Consider the following 19,197-nt stretch of genomic DNA (forward strand, 5'->3'; position numbering starts at 1 on the left):
ATCCGCTAAAACAATTACAGTCAGATCCCTATCAGAATTGCCTTTGCATTATAATAGCCACCTTGTGGCCTGTAGGGATGAAAGCCCAAGACTGTGGATCTCATATTCTTGGCTGGAGCTGGTTCTGTATTTTCAGTCCAATTTTGGGAAGTCAGGGAAGGATTTTTGGTCCCTGGGCTTTTTGTAACTGCTTTCAGGCCAGGAGAATGGGTTAGGAAAAGACAAAAAACAAACAAACAAAGAAAAACCGCAGAGTACTTCACTCTCTGGCGCAGAAAATTCCAATATTAATGAAGCCGCCTGGGAAGGGGGCGGGGGGATCAGATAGATAGGAGAGAGTAGCACCCAGGAATATAGACAACGTTACTTACCTTGCTTGGAGATGACTGTTTTTTCTGAGATTCCCGAGGAGCGTGTAGCCTGTGTGCTCTGGCTGGGTCGAGATTGCCCCCGAGGGTCAGGCCTGTGTCCCGTGCTAGTGCCGTCTCAGAAGCCATGGTCAGTTCCTCCGCTCCCAGTCCAAAGCCCAGCTCCAAGGTTCCCCAGCTGGGATGCTGCACTTCAGGCTCCAAAACCAGTCACTGCCTACTGGTGACTTCTCCTCCTGTCAGCCGCAGTGCTGCTCTGCCTGCATGCACAAGCTGGGCTTCCCCCGAGGTCACTTCTGGGGGCTAGTGCTGTTTCCTGTGTTTGTTCCGTCTCAGGATGCCATGCCCAGCTCCCCTGTGCCTAGTCCAAAGCCTGGCGCCAAGGTTTTCTGACTGGGATGCTGGCTCTAGGCTCCGAAAACAGTTGTTGCTTCCCTGTGATTGCTCGTTCTCTGGTTAGCTGCATCCGTGTGCAGCCTGCTTCCACTGGCTGAGTCTCTGTCACTCAGGTCAACTCTTTAGATTTGTGTTTGATGGTCAGGGTTTGTAGATTGTCACATATGTGATCGATTCACTTGTTTTTCTGAGTCTTTGTTGCAAGAGGGATCCGAGGTAGCTTCTACCTAGTCAGCCATCTTGGTCCCGAGGTGTTAAGTGTTTACTAGAAGAAAGGGAGACTTCTGTGTAGCAGAAAGGGGACAGTGAGAGAAGCTGTTCTTGTAGATAGGTTGGTGTCTTAGTCGTCTAATGCTGCTGTAACAGAAATGCCACAAATGGATGGCTTTAACAAAGAGAAATTTGTTCTCTCACAGTTTAGGAGGCTAGAAGTCCAAATTCATGATGCTAGCTCCAGGGGAAGGCTCTTTCTCTGTGTGAGCTCTGGGGGGAGGTCCTTGTCATCAGTCTTCCCATCCTAGAAGCTTCTCAGTGCTGGGGCCTTGGGTCCAAAGGAAGCGCTCCCCTCCTGGGTCTGTGTTCTTGGTGTTAGGAGGTCCCCATGTGTCTGTCCTCACTTCTCTCTTTTACATCTTCAAAGAGATTGATTTAAAATAAAAACTAATTTTGTAGATTGACTCCTGCCTCATTAACATAACTGCCGTCAAGCCCACCTCATTAACATTCTAGAGGTAGGATTTACAATGCATAGGAAATTACATGAGATGACCAAGTGGTGGACAGTCATACAATACTGGGAATCCTGGCCTAGCCATGTTGACTTACATTTTGGGGGACACACAATTCAATCTATGACAGTTGGTGTTTGAATGTTTGAAGTTTTTATTTTAGTACTACTCAGAGCGTGGTCCTAGCAGTATCAGCATTACCTGGGAACTTGTTAGAGATGTAAATGATAGGGGCTCAACCCAGACCTCCTGAATCAGAAACTTGGGGTTGGAGCTCAATAATCTGTGTTTTAACAAGCCCTCCATGATTCTTACGTGTGCTGAAATTTGAGAGTGCTGGTCTAGTCACGCGTGATATGCTGAAATTTTATGCGTAGTGTCTACATGTGTATGGAGGGGAAGGGTTAAGGAACTGCTTTATCAGGTAGTCGGAGGATGAGTAAGACTGTCTTGTGATATACTTTGGGATCATTTTCCCAGGGCATGGTCTAAGCCTTTAACTATGCTGTCCAGTACAATAGCCACAGGCCACAGGTGGCTATTCATACTTAAATTAATTACAATTAAAAAAAAACTTAGTTATTCAGTTGAACTAGCCACCTTTCAAGTGCTTAGTAGCCACATGTGCTTAGTGCTGCCTTATTGGAGAGCACAGATGTAGAGCACGTTCATCATCACAGAAAGTTCTATTGGCCAGCAGTGTTTCAGCCTGTAATGACCCCTGTTTGACTCATACAGGCTGGAAACCCCCACTTGTAGTGATGGTGTGTTCTAGTTAAGTGAATACGTCAAGTCATTGAAAACAGAATTGAGTTTTGGACTTCTGTACTCTGGGGAGACTTTCAGTCTGTAGTTGTATCCTGGTGAACTTTCTACCTTGTGTTGGCATCTGCCTGGTATAGAAAGTGCCGTGGGTCTGTCTCCCACATAATTGAGCACACTGCCTCTGAAATATTTGCTCTTTGATCTGCTAAGCTGTCTCTTTCCATTTGGTCTCCCCATGCCCTGACCATTGGTGGTAAAGCTTGTTTGGGCAGATGTCTCTATCAACACTGCCTAGAGCTTTATAAAGAGTCTGGAAGAGACGGCAAGAGAATTTCACCCCTTCTGTTTCCCCAGCGTGGCTCAAAAAACTGTTTCCTAAGAGGATATTAATTCACAAACTTAATCTGTGAAGAGTTATCCTCTGAAGAATTAATCTCTAAGGTAAAATTTCAACAGACATATTACAGCACAGATTTAGTAATTAGTCCCTTTAGTAACGTGAAAAAAATTTCAGTTGTTACTTTATTGCTATTATCAAGGAGCTCTGATGATGCAGTGGTTAAGTGCTCAGCTGCTAACCGAAAGGTCGTGGTTCGAACCCAGCAGTTGCTCTGTGGGAGAAAGATGTGGCAGTCTGCTTGTCTAAAGATTACAGCTTTGGAAACCCTGTGGGGCAGTCTACTCTGTCCTGTCAGGCTGTTCTGAGTTGGAATTCACTTGATGGTAGAGTTTGGTTTTGGCGTCACTGTTATCAACAACAGCAATAATTATTCTTAGTTGCTAAGAAATTATTCTAATTAGAACAAATGAAAAAAGATGTGGAAATGCACAGTTTTTCAAAGATAAAACTGAAAGCTAACTGGGCCCATGGGAGGGGGTATGAGAGTAAGAACTTCTTTTGTCTTTAGCATTATTGCTGGACGTGAGGGAAGGAGGTGCATAGGGGCTCACATTGATTTTTGGACAGTGTTGACTTGAGTTGTTCACTTCTTACGGAGGATGTTGCTTATTCTCTTACTGCCGTCCTCTCTTTAACTTGCCTTTCTTACCCTCTTCTCTCTGCCCAGAATGTTGGCGGGGGCGCAGTGTTTCTCAAGGAGGGTGTTTTGGTGTGACTTATCATTGTATGGAACTGTCCTTGCCCATTTAGGAACATTTAGCATCCCTGGTCACTCGATGCCTGTGTTACTCCAACCTAACCAAGTCATCGTGTCAAGCAAAGATATCCACCCCACCCACAATACACATTTCCAAATGCCTGTGATTGAGAATCACTGGTAGCTAAAGAGATGAGCTTGATGTCTTTCTTGGGAGGGAGAAGTGATTAGAGTTGGTGAAGGTGCAGGTGCTCCGAGGGGCTGGCTCATTAATTTCTGACACAGCTGGCCCCAAACAGCCACTTCTTGCAGTGCTGGAACTGATGTTGGGAACTAATTTTATTCTATTAGACTAGAAGAATTGCATTCTGCTACTGTAAGACTTGGCCCCGGAGGCTGAAAGTCAACAGAGGCCTCTGTTACTGCCAGGGAGGGACCTAACTCACGAGCAGGAAGATAGTTCCTGGTCTGGTGCCACTCCAGGGTGTGTCTGCACTAACATTGGCTGCTCATTCGTATTCTACTTCTTGGCCATTCACATGACTCAGCATTTCCATTTTGGCTTCTCTTCTGGTGTCTTTCTGCTCCTGCTCTCCCTTCTTGCTCCCACAACCTAGCCGATGGTCTGTGTATGCACCAAACTCCAGGAAAAGAATGGAGTGTGATAGGTTCTGTAGTAGCTATCATCCCTATTGGCGTAAGCTCTTATACCAGGCAATCTGATGGATGCTGATACCTTCTGCTGGTCTGTCTTAGTCATCTAGTGCTGCTATAACAGAAATACCACAAGTGGATGGCTTTAACAAAGAGAAATTTATTTTCTCACAATCTGGTAAGCTACAAGTCCAAATTCAGGGCATCAGTTCCAGGGGAAGGCTTTTTCTCGTTGTCGGCTTTGGAAGAAGGCCCTTGTCCTCAATCTTCCCCTGGTCGAGGAGCTTCTCAGGTGCAGGGACCCTGGGTCCAAAGGACGCGCTCTGCTCCTAGTGCTTCTTTCTTGGTGGTATGAGGTCCCCCTCTCTGCTAGCTTCCTTTTCCTTTTATGTCTTGTAAGATAAATGTGGTGCAGGCCACACCCAGGAAAACCCCCTTCACAATGAATCAGTGGTGTGACCTCAGTAAGGGTGTTACGATCCTACCTTATCCTCTTTAACATAAAATTACAATCATAAAATGGAGGAAACCGCACAATTGGAAATCATGGCCCAGCCAAATTGATACACACATTTTTTGCCAGGACATAATTCAATCCACGACATGGTCCAAACATTTGTGGCCTAGGGCTACTTGCTTCAGTTAGGACTGTGGTCCTGGCAGTTTCCCTAGAAGAGAGCAGTGATAGAATAGACTGATAGAACATGAGACCCCCTCCAGTGTAAACCAAAAAAACCAGTTGCCCTTGCATCATTTCTGACTCAAGGTGATCCCATATGTGCTGAGTAGACCTGTTCCATAGGGTTTTCAATGCCGTGAGCTTTCAGAAACAGGTCAGCAGGCCTTTCTTCCAGGGAGCCTCAGGGTGGCTTCGAACTACCACCCTTTTGGTTAGTAGTCAAGTACTTAACCGTTTGCACCATCCAGGGACTCCGTCTCCAGTATGTTGCTGTTGTTGGTTGCCATCGAGTTGATTCTGACTCATAGCAAGAGCATGCGTGCAGAGTAGAGCTGCTCATAGGGTTTTCAACACTGTGACCTTTTAGAAGTAGATCACGAGGCCTGTCTTCCAAGGTGCCTCTGGATGGGTTCAAACTTCCAACCTTTCAGCTAGTAATCGAGTGCGTCAGTGTTTGCGCCACTCAGGGACTTCTCTCTCTGACATAGGGACCCTGAGTTGTTAACTTCAGGAATCAGTATAAATAGCATTTGTGGGTTACGTGTAGCATAGAGAATTGGAAGATCATTCACAAAACTTACATGTTCTCATGTTCGGGAGCATTTGGGGAAAAGCATGAACCTGTTCTTTTAATTGAGACGATGGGCTTCCTCTCAGTATAGAATAGTAGGGAAATTACTAGATTAGATGATTGGGACATGGGGAGTTGCATTTACCATATGGCTATCCTATTTTTTGCATTCGTCAAGTGTGATTCTCTCAGGCACTCATGTATCCCACGAGAATAATGGCTAGGTGACTGTCTAAATGTTGAAAGACGTTTTGACATCTGTGACAATTGCTGTTCAACAGCTGGGTTTGTAAGATTCCAGGTCGGACAAAAAAAATAACTTGGCGTATTAGTCTAAAAATAAATTCTGTGTAAATCGTGTCATTTCGGGGATTACTGTCTTAGAAAGCATAGTTAATATGTTGTTATAGTGGGTTTTGTTCATGTGAACCAACGATTGAGTGTGACTTTACAAGGGAATGCATTATAATATCACAGAGAGCTCTGTCCTTATTCCTGATTCTGTGTCAGGGTAAGAACGACGGTCCAGGTTCCATTGGGACTGGCACAGCTGTGAGCGGGGTGATCTGTGGCAGCACAAAGAGCTCATGATGTCGATGAAGTCATTTAAGGCTCTAACACTGAATTCTTCTCACCGAGTAGCTGGATCCCAGTGGCACTGCACACAGAGAATCAGTCGGCGCTTCCTTAGAGGGATGGAGCTTTGTTGATTGGGAGTCAGCAGAGAAGGAGTGCAGCAGAGCTTCTCCAGCTGGTGGGTGAGGAGGAAGTGTGGTTTGTTACCCAGGGGTGGCCGGGGTCAGCTTTCTCACCCAGCTGCTGACTACTGAAGTGAAAAGAACAGAGGGAAATCATTTGCTCCAGTTGCTCTTCTTTCTCTTCTTGAAGATTCCTACACCCTCTATGGAATTAAAAAAAAAAACAAATGAGAAGAGAAAAAAGTACAGAATTATATATAGTTCATTTTAACATATGTATGTATATATATATGTATTTCTTTTGAATAGGAAGATTTATACAAAGATAACCATGTGTTGCCAGAAGATTAAAACCTTCAATTGTAATTTTAAATGAGCATTAATCTTGCAGGCTAAACTAGATAAAGGTAAAGCAGCTCAAATCTGTGCATATATAATTTTTTTTTACAGAAGTAAAACAAAATTACCATTGTTCCCATAGGATCAGGAATTAACTTGCAGCAACCCTCGATGAAGATTCTGTAGCAATGGTAAAGACATCTGCTCCCTCCAGGATGTAGAGAGATCCTGAGAGATTCTGAAAGATGGCTGAGAGCCTAAAATTAAAATCCTGGATCCTTGAATCCTGTGCTGCCGTAGGCCACTCCCTGTGAGTCCCCTGAGGGATAAATGTGCACCAGGGGAAGGACTGTGGGTGCAGATGCTTGACTGAGGACCTGTGACTGAGCATCCCCCATCTAGTAAGCCGCTTCGCCCTTCGCATTAGGTACGGCAAGGGGCTATGCTTCTTGGTGCTGTCTCTCCTGAGCCCATCATTGGTTCTTGCCTTGGACTTCCAAACAAGTAAAGCTGTGGCTGACTTAACGTTTTTAAATGTGACCCGTTCCTAGCAGCGCACCTCCTTAGAGGGAGCATCAGAAACAAGAAAGAAAGCAGGCAAGGGGGAGCATGATTCTCCTAGCTATCAATAGCTTTCCCTGTTCCACTGGAAAGAACTTTTATTGGTCACTTTTTTTTTCCCTCTTCTTATTTTATTTTATTCTTTTTTTATTGGAGGCTCTGTCAAGGGAACAAGGCTGGGAGGTGGGAAAGTGTGTACCCCCCAGTTACTGGGTACTCTGTTTCCTGTTGGGAGCAGCATGAAGTTTGCCTTCCCGTCCTCCTTATCTGCAGTCCTTGGTGGCTAAGTTCCAAGATGGCAAATCAGCCAGCAGTGAGCTGGTGTCTGTCCAGCTGAGTAACCATGGCCCATTGGAAAGCAGTGGAGGCCACATACAGGGAAAAAGGGTGAGGGTGGGAAAGCATGTATCCCTGGTTACTGGGTGCTCTGTCTCCTGTTGGGAGCTCTGTGAAGTTGCCTTCTTGTACTCCTTGTTTGCGTTCCTTTGTGGCTGTGGTCCAAGATGGCAAATGCGTGCTGCCTTAGCTGGTAGGGGACCTCCACTCTGTAGTTCTCCTTGTTCTCTGTCAGTTTCTTATTCCATTTGGTGCTTGATTGAGTTCTTTATTCTTTCATTTGATGCTTCGGCTTCCAGGATTGGCATTTGTCTCTGTTTTACTTAGTTTTTCTGGTCTTTGCTGCAGAAGGATGGCATGGCGCTTCTGTCTATAGCTTCATGTTGGCTCCACCTCTTTCTCATTGGATTTTAAGAATTTTTCAATTTCATTTTTAATTTCTTCTATTACCCAACAGTTTTTAAGTACGTTGTTATTCAGTTTCCATGTATTTTTTTTTTACTGTTCTTTCTATTATTGATTTCTAGTTTTATAGCGTTATGATCAAAGATGTTCTGCATTACAGGTATACATCACTTAACATTCTTCTGGGTAATATCCAACTGCATACATGTCTGTGGTTCCATAAAGTTATAATAGAGTTTAGAAATCCCAATCACAGAACAGGATGTAGCAGATGTACTTTGCTGGAGATCTGATCCATCTCTCACTAGCTGTCTGGGTCCCACATCTGCCCTGGCCCCGGGGACAGAGGGGGAGAGGGTCTCGGTGCCCATGTGTGGCTGCCTGTCCTGCTATATTCACCTCAGGCAGGGTGATGCTGCCAGAGCTGCTGAGGGGTATGCCCTGCTGAGGCCACAGCTGCAGTCAGCCTGGGCGCCCTACACTTGAAGCTCAGGCCTGAGGCTGCAGCTCCTCCCATTGTGGTTGGTCACCTAATTATTTGGCTCGAGGGGGTGGTAGGAGAAAGAATAGGAAAGGCATGTGGAGATATCATGTAAAGGAGGGTGGGCAGGACTGGAAGAGTTTAAAGCCATTATGGGGGATGGGGAAGGCAGGGAGGAATGAAGGGAATGGAGCTGGCAGCTGGCTGGACAGCAAGTGCGTGCCCCAGCAGGTTGGGGGCCAGGTGCGGCTCCTGGAGACGGGCTAGTAGCCATGCAGGACTGACTACGGCAGAGTCAAATTTTTGCACCGTCCCTTGGTGTGGCTGGTGACCATCTTGTGTACCTCTCTCCTGTATATACTGTGGTGTTCACACAACGTCCTAATCACGTAATGTCATATTTCACAGAATGTATTGTGGACATTAAGTGGTACATGCCTGTACTTTGATGTTTTTTAATTTATTGAGGCTTGGTTTGTGGCCTAAAATGTGGCCTATTCTGGAGAATGATACATGTGCGTTGGAGAAGAATGTGTACTGTGCTGCTGTTGGGTGGTGTGTTCTGTATATATCTAGAAGGTCGAGTTGATTGATTGTGTTAATTTAGATCTTCTGTATTTTTTTTTTTTTAAAGTTTATTGTGGTTTAAATGAAAGTTTACAAATCAAGTCAGTCTCTCATACAAGAACTCTGCATATCTTGCTATGTACTCCTATCTGCTCTCCCCCTAATGAGACAGCGCACTCCTCCTCTCCACCCTGTATTCCCTGTGTCCATTCACCCAGCTCCTATCCCTTTCTACTTTCTCATCTCGCCTCTAGACAGGAGCTGCCCACATAGTCTCATGTGTCTACTTGAGTCAAGAAGGTCACTTCTCACCAGTATCACTTTCTGTCTTATAGTCCAGTCCAATCCATGTCTGAAGAGTTGGCTTTTGGAATAGAGCCAGTCTTGAGCTGACAGAGGTTTCAGGGACCATGACCTCCTGGGTCCCTCTAGTCTCAGTCAGAGCATTAAGTCGTCTTTTGAGGAGAATTTGAGGTCTGCATCCCACTGTCCTCCTGCTCCATCAGGGATTTTCTTTTGTGCCCCCTGCCAGGGCAGTCGTCGGTGGTAGCCGGGCATCATCTGGTTCTTCTGGTCTCAGGCTGATGTAGTGTCTGGTTTATGTGGCCCTTTCTGAGACCAACTGATGCTCTTAGGTGGCTGCTTGCTAGCATTTATGACCCCAGATGCCACCCACCAAAGTGAAATGCAGAACTTTTTCTTAATATACTTTGTTATGCCAATTGACCTAGATGTCCCCTGAAATCATGGTTCCCAGACCCCAGTCCTGCTACTCTGGCCTTTGAAGTGTTTGGTTGTATTCAGGAAACTTCTTAGCTTTTTGTTTAGTCCAGTTGTGCTGAGCTCCCCTGTATTGTGTGTTATCTTTCCCTTCGCCTAAAATGGTTCTTGTCTACTATCTAATTAGTGAATACCCCTCTCAGTTCCTCCCCACCCTCATAACCATAAAAATAATATTTTCTTCCATGTTTAAGCTTTTTCCTGAGTTCTTACAATAGTGGTCTCATATAATGTTTGTCCTTTGGTAACTGACTGATTTCACTCAGCATTATGCCTTCCAGATTCCTCCATGTTATGAGATACTTCATGGATTCTTCATTGTTCTTCATTGTTAGGTAGTACTCCATTATGGGAATATACCATTATTTATCCATTCATCCCTTAATGGGCACCTCGGTTGCTTCCATCTTTTTTGCTGCTGTAAACGGTGCCACAGTGAACATGGATGTGTATATACTGTTTATGTGAAGGCTCTTATTTCTCAAGTATATATTCCAAGGAGTGGGATTGCTGGATCATTTGGTAGTTTTATGTCTAGCTTTCTAAGGAAGCGCCAAATTGATTTCCAAAGTAGTACCATTTTACGTTCCAACTAGCAGTGTATAAGTGTTCCAGTCTCTCTACATTTTCTTTAACATTTATTATTTTGTGTTTTTTGGATTAACAGTAGCCTTGTTGGGGTGAGATGGTACCTCATTGTAGTTTTGATTTACATTTCTCTAATAGCTAATGATAGTGAGCATTTCCTCATGTATTTTTAGCCCCTGAATGTCTTTGGTGAAGAGCCTGTTCATGTCCTTTGCCCATTTTTTAATTGGGTTATTTGTCTTTTCGTTGTTGAGTTTTTGCTGTATCGTGTAGATTTTAGAGATCAGGTGCTGATCAGATTTTTCGTAGCCAAAAACTTTTTCCCAGTCTGTTGGTTAGACCTGCTGTATCTTTGTTGAGTTTCTTTCAAGTTTTTCTGTCCTTCATCGAAAGTGATGTGTTAAAGTTTTCTACTACTGTTGTACAACTTTCTGTTTTACTATTGTAGAACTCCAGTTCTGTTGGAGTTTGCTTTATGTATTTTGGAGCTCTGTTATTAGGTACATAAATATTTATTATGATTATGTCCTTTTGGTGGATTAACCCTTTAATAGTTAATGATGCCCTTCTGTCTCTTATAATGGATGTTGACTTTAAGTCTGTTTTATCAGAGATTATTATTGCCAGTCCTACTCTCTTTTGGTTACTATTTGTTTGATTTTTTTTCCATCCTTTGATTTTTAACCATTTATGTCCTCATGTCTGAAGTGTGTCTGTTGTAGGCAACATATTGATGGATCATGGATTTTTTTAAATCCATTCTGCTACTCTCTGTCTCTTTTCTGTGTGATTATTGATAGGTATGAATTTACTGTTATTTTGTTATGCCTTTTTTTTTTTTTTTGGTGTTGGTAATGATTTCTTTGTTCCACTTAAATTTTTTTGCTAAGTTCTTTCTGTTTATGGATTTTCTTTCCATAACCTCAATTGTTGTTGACTTAGTGCTTACTGATTCTTTTTGATTTTCTTTTTGTTTGGTGAGTAGATTTATTAATTTTGCCTGTGGTCACTCTGAAATTTACCTGTATCTTCCTAAGTTTAAAACAGTCTGTTATAGCTTGATACCACCTTGACTTCCTCTCCATTTATTCCCCCGTTTTGTTTAGAAGTTGTCATTGTTTAGAGACTGACAGCTCTGGTACCCTGTTTTCAGTTTTGCACTTTATTTTACTTTTGAGAATTCTTTATCTGTGTTGGTATCTGTGTGATGTTTTTATGTGTCTTAGTTTCAGATTGTTCTCTGATATTGTTGGTTCTCTGTGTGAAGTCCTCCCTTTAATGTTTTTTTGAAAGGTTGGTCTGATTTTTACAAATTCCCTTATTTTTCTTTTATCTGAAAATGTTCTAGTTTTGTCATTCTATTTGAAAGACAGTTTTGCTGAATATAAGATTCTTGGTTGGCAGTTCTTTTCTTTGAGTGCTTTATATATGTCATCCCATTACCTTCTTGGTGCATGTTTTCTGCTGAGAAGTCAGTGCTTAGTCTTATTGGTGCCCCCTTGTAGGTGATATTTTGTTTTTGTTGAGCTGCACTTAGAATTCTTTCTTTGATTTTGGAAAGTTTGATTATGATATGTCTTAGTGACTTTTTGGGGGTCTGGCATTGACTCAATGGCGCTGGGTTTGGTTTGTTTGGTTTATCCCCTATGGGGTTTGTTGCGCTTCTTGGATGGAAACCTTCTTGTCTTTGATGACATTAGGGAAATTTTCTGGCAATAAATCTTTGAAAATTCTCTCTATACTTTTTTTTTTCTCTTCCTCTTCTGGAATTTCTATTATGTGTAAATTATTATTCTTGATAGTGTCCCATATAACTTTTAAGCTTTCTTCATTTTTTGTCATTCTTTTTTGTGATTGTTCCTCAAACAACTTAGTAACAAGGAATTTGTTCTCTATTTTGCTGGTTCCTTCTCTCATTGATGAAATTCTACTTCTGTGTGCTCCATTGCATTATTTACTTCTGATATTTTATTGTTAATTTTCTGAATTTCTAGTTGTTGTTTTTGTATGGTTTCTAATTGTCTGTCTTGTGATTTTGTTCTTGTATTGTTTTCCTGAATTCTTCTAGGGTTTTGTCTGTGTTTTCCTTGATCTCTTTGATGGTCCTATATATGTCTTTTGAATCCCTCATCAGGTGGTTCTATTACTGTTTCTTCCTCAGTAAGGTTTTCTGCTCCTTTATTTTGCTCACTTGTTTGAGCTGTCTTATCCTGTTTCTTCCTATGATTTGTTATTGTCTACTGTCTTTGAGGTATTAAGGTGTTAATTTATTTATATATTTCTTTCTTGATTGTATGTTTTGTGCTGATATTTTTTTATTATACTTTAGAAGAGGGTTTACAGTACAAACTAGCTTCTCACTAAATAGTTGGTATACATACTGTTTTGTGACATTGGATGTCAACCCCAAAACATGTCAACACTCTTCCTTCCTTGACCTTGGGTTCCCTGTTACCAGCTTTCCTGTCCCCACCTGCCTTCTCATCCTTGCCCCTGGGCTAGTGTGCCCCTTTAGTCTTGTTTTGTTTTATGGGCTTGTTGAATCTTTGGCTGAAGGGTGAGCCTCAGGAGTGACTTCATTACTGAGCTAAAAGTGTGGTCGGGGGCCATACTCTTGGGGTTTCTGTAGTCTGTCAAGCCAATAAGTCTGGTCTTTTTTTGTGAGTTAGAATTTTCTTCTACATTTTTCTCCATCTCTGTCCAGGGCCCTCTACTGTGATCCCTGTCAGAGCAGTCAGTGGTGGTAGCCAGGCACCATCTAGTTACACTGGACTGAATCAGGTGGAGGCTGTGGTAGTTTTGGTCCATTAGTCCTTTGGATTAATCTCTCCCTTGTGTCTTTAGTTTTCTTCATTCTACCTTGCTCCTGATGCATGCTAATTTGTTTTGTTTTGATGTATCCAGAGCCTTGTTTCTTTTCTTTCTCTTTAAAATGCCTTTATTCCTTTGTATTATTTATTTTGTGGTTCTGGCTTATTGTTACTTTGGTGGTAGATTTTGGCTGAGCATGATTTCTTCTCACTATGGGGTATGGTGGGTCACACTCATGTGTGAATCTTCTTTGGGTAGGCTCGTTTGTCTTCCCTTACTGGATTGAGTGGAGGTGGGAGAGCTGGTTCTTCTCCTGATATTTGGTGACAAGTGTTGGGTGTTCAGGATCCCTCCATAGCACTTATGGGACCATGGGATCCTTCTGGGTTAGTGATAGAGTTAGTGTGTTTTCTGGAGGTCAGGGCAGGATGTTTGCACATCCACCATGAGAGAGTGCTACCCAAATAGATGGGGTAGGCTCACTGTACATGCACGAATTGCTATCTCATTAGGTGTTAGGGTATCAAGGGGTTTCAGCACAAGTGTAGACAGCCTGCAGGAACTCTTTGGATGTGGGATGTGTGGCATTGCAGATGGTGAGATGTAGGCTGAGGGCACTAGGATCTCCTGATCATCATTTGGCAGAGGTTTAGTTGGCACCTGTCAGGATATATTGCCATTGCTGATGAGGTGATGTGTCTTTCCAGCTGGTTACTGGAGCATGGGTGTAGGGAGCATTCTTACTGATCTCTGGGTTGGGCACTATGTGTGTGCACTGCTGGTTTCCCAGTGGTTGGGTTGAGAGTGCATGGGTCACGTGTCACTGGGTAGGTAGCACAGGAACTTGCGCCAGGTGGGTGGAATGGTGGGCCGGAGAGGGGAATTTCACTCCTCCGATTGCCAGTCTGGTGGTGGGAGTGGTGGGCTGGGTAGCGCAGGGTGGATGGAGCGTGCATGAGCCTCTGGTTGCAGGTCCGACAGTGTACGACTGTGTGCTGTGGATTGCCAGGTATGCAAGTTGGCATGAGAATGGACGGGGCAGATGAAAACCTCGGGTTGCAAGTCTGAGAGCACAGGGTTGTGTTATGTGGATTGGCAAGTGGCGAAGGGAAGAGAGGCACACTCCTGGGAACTGGGAGGGAAGCGGGGAGCATAGAGAGGGAGCTGAGGCACTCCCCACAGAGTGCAACCAGTGATCAGGACCAGCTCTGACCAGATGCTGGGAGTGGGCTGTTCAGAGTCTGGTCATGTGAGGGATCTCTAGTTGCCACTTCAAGGATCTTCCACTCTGGCAGTGCCAGCTGCCCTAATGACCAGAAACTGCTGCTTGTGAGTAGTTCTGCCCTGTTTTCTAGGTGAGTCTCTACTCTGTGTTTGCCTGGATCCCTAGGGCTCTCGCCTGCCTTCCTGCACTTTGCTTCCTTAGATATGGTTCATGTTTTGCTCACCTCGTTTTGTTCCACGTTTGTCTACGCAGTATGTCTATCTCTTAATGGGGGTTCTGTGAAGTTGCCTTCCTGAGCTCCTCACCCAGGAATGTAACTCACTTTATCTTAAGATGGCCACATGGTGCTGGGCTGTCTGGCAGGACGTCTACAGTCTCTAAGTCTTGTTTGCTGTTTTCATTCAGTTCTCCTTTCCTTCGGTGTTTGACTCATTTGCTGTTCTGGGTTCCCAGATTGTCATCTGTCTTAGTCATCTAGTGCTACTATAATAGAAATACCACTAGTGGATGGCTTTAACAAAGAGAAGTTTATTCTGTCCAAGTCCAGTAGGTCAGAAGTCTGAATTCATTGCGCCAGGTCCAGGGGAAGGCTTTCTGTCTTTGTCAGCTCTGGAGGAAGGTCCTTGTCATCAGTCGTCCCTTGTTCTGGGAGCATCTGAGTGCAGAAATGTCAGATCCAAAGGACACACCCTGTTCCCAGCACTGTATTCATGGTGGTGTGAGGTTCCCATGTCTCTCTGCTCACTCCTCTCTCTCATATCTCAAAATAGATTGGCTTAAGACTCTATCTAATCTTGCAGATCTCATCAGTATAACTGCCACTACTCCATCTCATTACATCATAGTGATAGGATTTACAACACATAGAAAAATATCATGAAATGACAAAATGGTAGACAATCACACTATACTGGAAATCATGGCCTAGCCAAGGTCAGAGATATTTTGGGGGGACACAGTTCTATCCATGACATCATCTTTATCTGTTTCACTTGGTTTCTTGGTTCTCTGCTGTAGGGGGACAGCATGATGTGTGTGACTAAGCTCCCATCTTGGGTCATTTCCTACTTCCTTAGGTTTTGTTTCTCTGGGAATATTCTATTTTTTGCCCTCAGTTTTGAAGGACAGTTTTGTCAGATACAGAATTATTAGTTGGCAGTTTTTTTTTTTCTTTCTTCGTTATAAGTATGTGACCCCACTGCTTTCTGGCCTTCATGGTTTCTGAGGAGAAATTGATACTTAATCTTTTTGAGGATTCTTTGCATGTGATGATTTGCTTCTCTCTTGCTGCTTTCGAAACTCTTTATCTTTGGTGTTCATCAGCTTGATTATAATGTGTCTCACTGTGGATCTCTTTAGGTTTATCCTTGGAGTTCATTGAGCTTCTTGCATGCATAGATTCATGACTTTCATCAAATTTGGAAAGTTTTCAGCCATTATTTCTTCAAATATTCTTTCTTTCCCTTTCTTACTTTCTCCTCATTCTGGGATTTCCATAATGTGTATATTTTCTGCATGATGGTGTCCTACAGGTCTGTTAGACTGTGTACATTGTTTTGAAATTCTTTTTTCTTTCGGTTTCTCAGATCGAATTATTTCAGTTGTCCTATCTTCAGGTTCACTGATTCTTCCTTCTGCCAGCTCAAATCTGCTGTTGAGCCGCTCTAGTGAATTTTTGATTTCAGTTATTGTACTTTTCTGTTTGCTTATGTTTTGTGTATATATATAATTTATATCTCTAGTGATATTCTCGCTTTGTTTATAGATTGTTTTTCTGATTTCCTTTAGTTCTTTGTGTTTTCTTTTAGCTCTTTGAGCATATTTAAAAGAGTTGTTTAAAAGTCTTTATCTAGTAAGTCCAGTATCTTGGCTTTCTTGGGGATGATTTCTGTCACTTTGTTCCTTTGAATGGACCATTCTCGCTTGTTTCTCTGTATACGTTGTGATTTTTTTAATTGAGAATCAGATATTTGAGTAATATTTTAACTCTTGAAATGTGATTCTCCCCCTTCTACCGGACTTTCCTTTCTTCCCCCATTCCTCTCTGTCTCTCTCTTTGTTTTGTTGTTGAAGTCCATTGGTTTAGTGACTTTCACCAATAATTTTTGCAAAGTCTGAATTACTTGATGTGTGTGTTCACTGAAGTCTCTGTTTCTTTAGGTTATGCTCAGCTATTGTTCTGACTGAGACTTCCATGAACACTAGGAGTTGAAAAGAAAAGAAAAAAAATGAAAGAAAACAGGAAAAAGAAGCAAAGAAAAGGTAAGCAATGAGAGGAAAAGTCCTCCGTGGTCTTTGCAGATTGGGTCTGTCCTGCAACACTCCTTCAATACTTAGGAAGGTTTACGCTGACCTAGAGATCAACCCCAAGTGAACGTTAAAGGTGTTCTCAGGTCTTTTGTGGGTGAGCATCTTAACCTAGGCGTTCGTATGTCTTTTTAAATTCCTCAGTATACCTGGGTGCTTCTGAATGCCCCAGCTTCCCAAAGAAGCTCTCTTTTTGGCCCCTGACCTTACCCCACAGCTTTCTAATGTGTGTCTGAATCTTCCTCTCTTAGCCCAGGACTTTCAGTGAGCCCGCTACTCCTCCACCTGTACTACCTCTAAGATAGATGATACAGAGACATGCGTTTTGCTTCAGCCCTTTAGGTAGCCACTGACAGGTTCAAACAGACAAACATAGTACTTTGTGCATGAGGTTTGGTTTATTCCTTTCAGAATCCAGGACCAGAGTCCCAAGCTGAAAATATGGGTTGCCCCTTCAAGCTGGCTACTGAGCCAGGGCAGGGGAGAGGCATAGGCCAGTAACAGAAAGCCACACAATTTTCCTACCATTTTCTTGACGTTACCCCCTTCTTGATTCAGTGTTCGTTTGATTGCCATGCGCCTCTGACTGTGTACCAGAGTTCTGACAAGGTTAATTCTGACAGATTCTACTTGCTTTTTGTGTTTACTTGGTAGTCAGGAGCTTGGAGCTTTTTCCTTTACCATCGTGGTGATACCATTCTAGCGTTACTATGTTTCATTTGGTTCCCAAGTCTACAATTCATCTCTATTTCTATGAGCTTAAACTTTTCAAATGGCATTATGACTTAGGTACAGTAAAATGCACAGATCATCAGTATACAGTCTGATGAGCTTTGAAAAATGTAAACAGCATGTAACCCACTATGAAAATAAGGCTATTTCTGTCACATCAGTAATTTCAATTTGCCCCTTTCGAGTTAATTCTACTCCCCCTCCCCACAAGATAATTACCGTAGCTTATTTTTGTCTGCTGTAGAATTTCATAGGAATGGAATCACGCAGCATGTCGTCTTTTATATCAGGCATTTCCGACCTTCTATGAATTGAAATTAAACTTTTCACTTTGTATGGTGCTACCCTTCCCTGCACATTTCATGTGGAGCAACCTGTCTTGAACATGTTTAAATATCATGGGTAAAGAGAGGCCTAACTTGAAAAGTCAGAGAATGGCTTGGAATTTTGGAAATGGGTTTAGTACTTACTAGTTACATGACCATATGAGTTTTGGCAGTTAAGCTCTCTGAATATCACTCATCACTTTTTTTTTTTTAAATAATTTTTATTGTGCTTTAAGTGAAAGTTTACAAATCTAGTCAGTCTGTCACATATAAGCTTGTATACACCTTACTCCATACTCCCCCTTACTGTCCCCCTAATGAGTCAGCCCGCTCTCTCGTTCCAGTCTCTTTTGTTTTCTTTCAATATACGTAGATGGGCTACTAGATTGTTCTGTTTTGATTCTTGTAGCCCTTGAATCACTTATGTCCTAGTTCCAGCTGGTTTGGGCTGTTACCAGATACATAAGCCTAAGAGTCCATTCACTATGCTTGAGTAGAATCTGATTTTGGTTCATCAAGTGTTTGGTGCAGACTGTCACCTATCCACCTAGAGAAGTAGTGGTGATATTTGTGTGCACCAGATTCTAGTCGCAGCAGGGTTTCACTCTCCAGTGGGGGAAGGATACTGACAGTCTTCCCCCAAGTGCCAGTGAGGTAGGTGTGTCTCTATTCCTAATGCACTTTAGTGGGTGGGCTCTGCAGCTGTACCTTAGGCCCCCAATGCATGCACCTCTACAGATTGGTAGGTATCACCCTCCTTAGACCCCTAAGGCAGGAGGCTAGGTGGTCTGGGGGGAGCTTCGGCCCTCAGTTCCCTGTTGTGGGTAAGTGAGGGCTCTGTTCAATATGCAAAGATATCAGACCTGGGAAACTTGTCTTTCCAGTAATGGGCGAAAACAATTACAGTCAGATCCCTATCAGAATTGCCTTTGCATTATACTAGCCACCTTGTTCCCTGTAGGGATGAAAGCCCAAGACTGTGGATCACATATGTTTGGCTGGAGCTGGTTATCTGTCTTTAGTCCAATTAGGAAAGGATTTTTGGTCCCTGTGTTTTTTTGTAGCTGCTTCTCTCAGGCCAGGAGAATGGGTTAGGAAAAGACCAGAAAAAAAAGAAAGAAACAAACAAAAACCGCAGCACACTTCACTCTCTGGCTCAGGAAATTTCAATGTTAATGAAGCCGCCTGGGAAGGGGAGGGGAGGGGAGGGTTCAGATAAATAGGAGAGAGTAGCACCCTGGAATATAGACAAAGTTACTTATTTTGCTTGGGATTACTGTTTTCTCTGAAATTCCCAAGGGGCGTGTTGACTGTGTGTGCTGGGTGGGTAGAGATTTTCCCCGAGGGTCAGGCCCGTGTCCTGTGCTTGCACTGTCTAAGAAGCCATGGTCAGTTCCTCCGCTCCCAGTCCAAAGCCCAGCGCCAATGTTCCCCGGCTGGGACGCCGCACTCCGGGCTCCAAAACCAGTCGATACGTACTGGTGGCTTCTCCTTCTGTCAGCCACGTGGCTGCGCTGCCTGTGTGCACTGGCTGGGCTTCCCCCGAGGTCACTTCTGGGGGCTAGTGCTGCGTCCCGTGTTTGCGCTGCCTCAGGATGCCGTGCTCAGGTCCCCTGTGCCCAGTCCAAAGCCCGGCGCCAAGGTTTCCTGACTGGGACGCTGGCTGCAGGCTCCGAAAGGAGTTGTTGCTTCCCTGTGGTTGTTCGTTCTCAGTCTCTGTCACTCAGGTCAACTCTTTAGATCTGTGTTTGATGGTCAGGGTTCGTAGATTGTCATGTATGTG

The 19,197-nt window shown here is 43.4% G+C and overlaps 1 long non-coding RNA gene across 1 annotated transcript in view; it reads left to right on the forward strand.

The window, feature by feature from the left end:
- LOC111749362 (uncharacterized) overlaps window positions 1–16,421 on the forward strand; it is a 336,945-nt gene extending 320,524 nt beyond the window's left edge. Inside the window, exon 12 of the long non-coding RNA XR_010319522.1 lies at window positions 16,210–16,421. This is a non-coding gene — a long non-coding RNA (uncharacterized LOC111749362). The remainder of the gene's footprint in view (window positions 1–16,209) is intronic.
- The last annotated feature ends 2,776 nt before the right edge of the window (window positions 16,422–19,197 follow it).

Source organism: Loxodonta africana, chromosome 27 (assembly GCF_030014295.1).
Source record: "Loxodonta africana isolate mLoxAfr1 chromosome 27, mLoxAfr1.hap2, whole genome shotgun sequence".
In the NCBI taxonomy this organism is placed as follows: domain Eukaryota; kingdom Metazoa; phylum Chordata; class Mammalia; order Proboscidea; family Elephantidae; genus Loxodonta; species Loxodonta africana.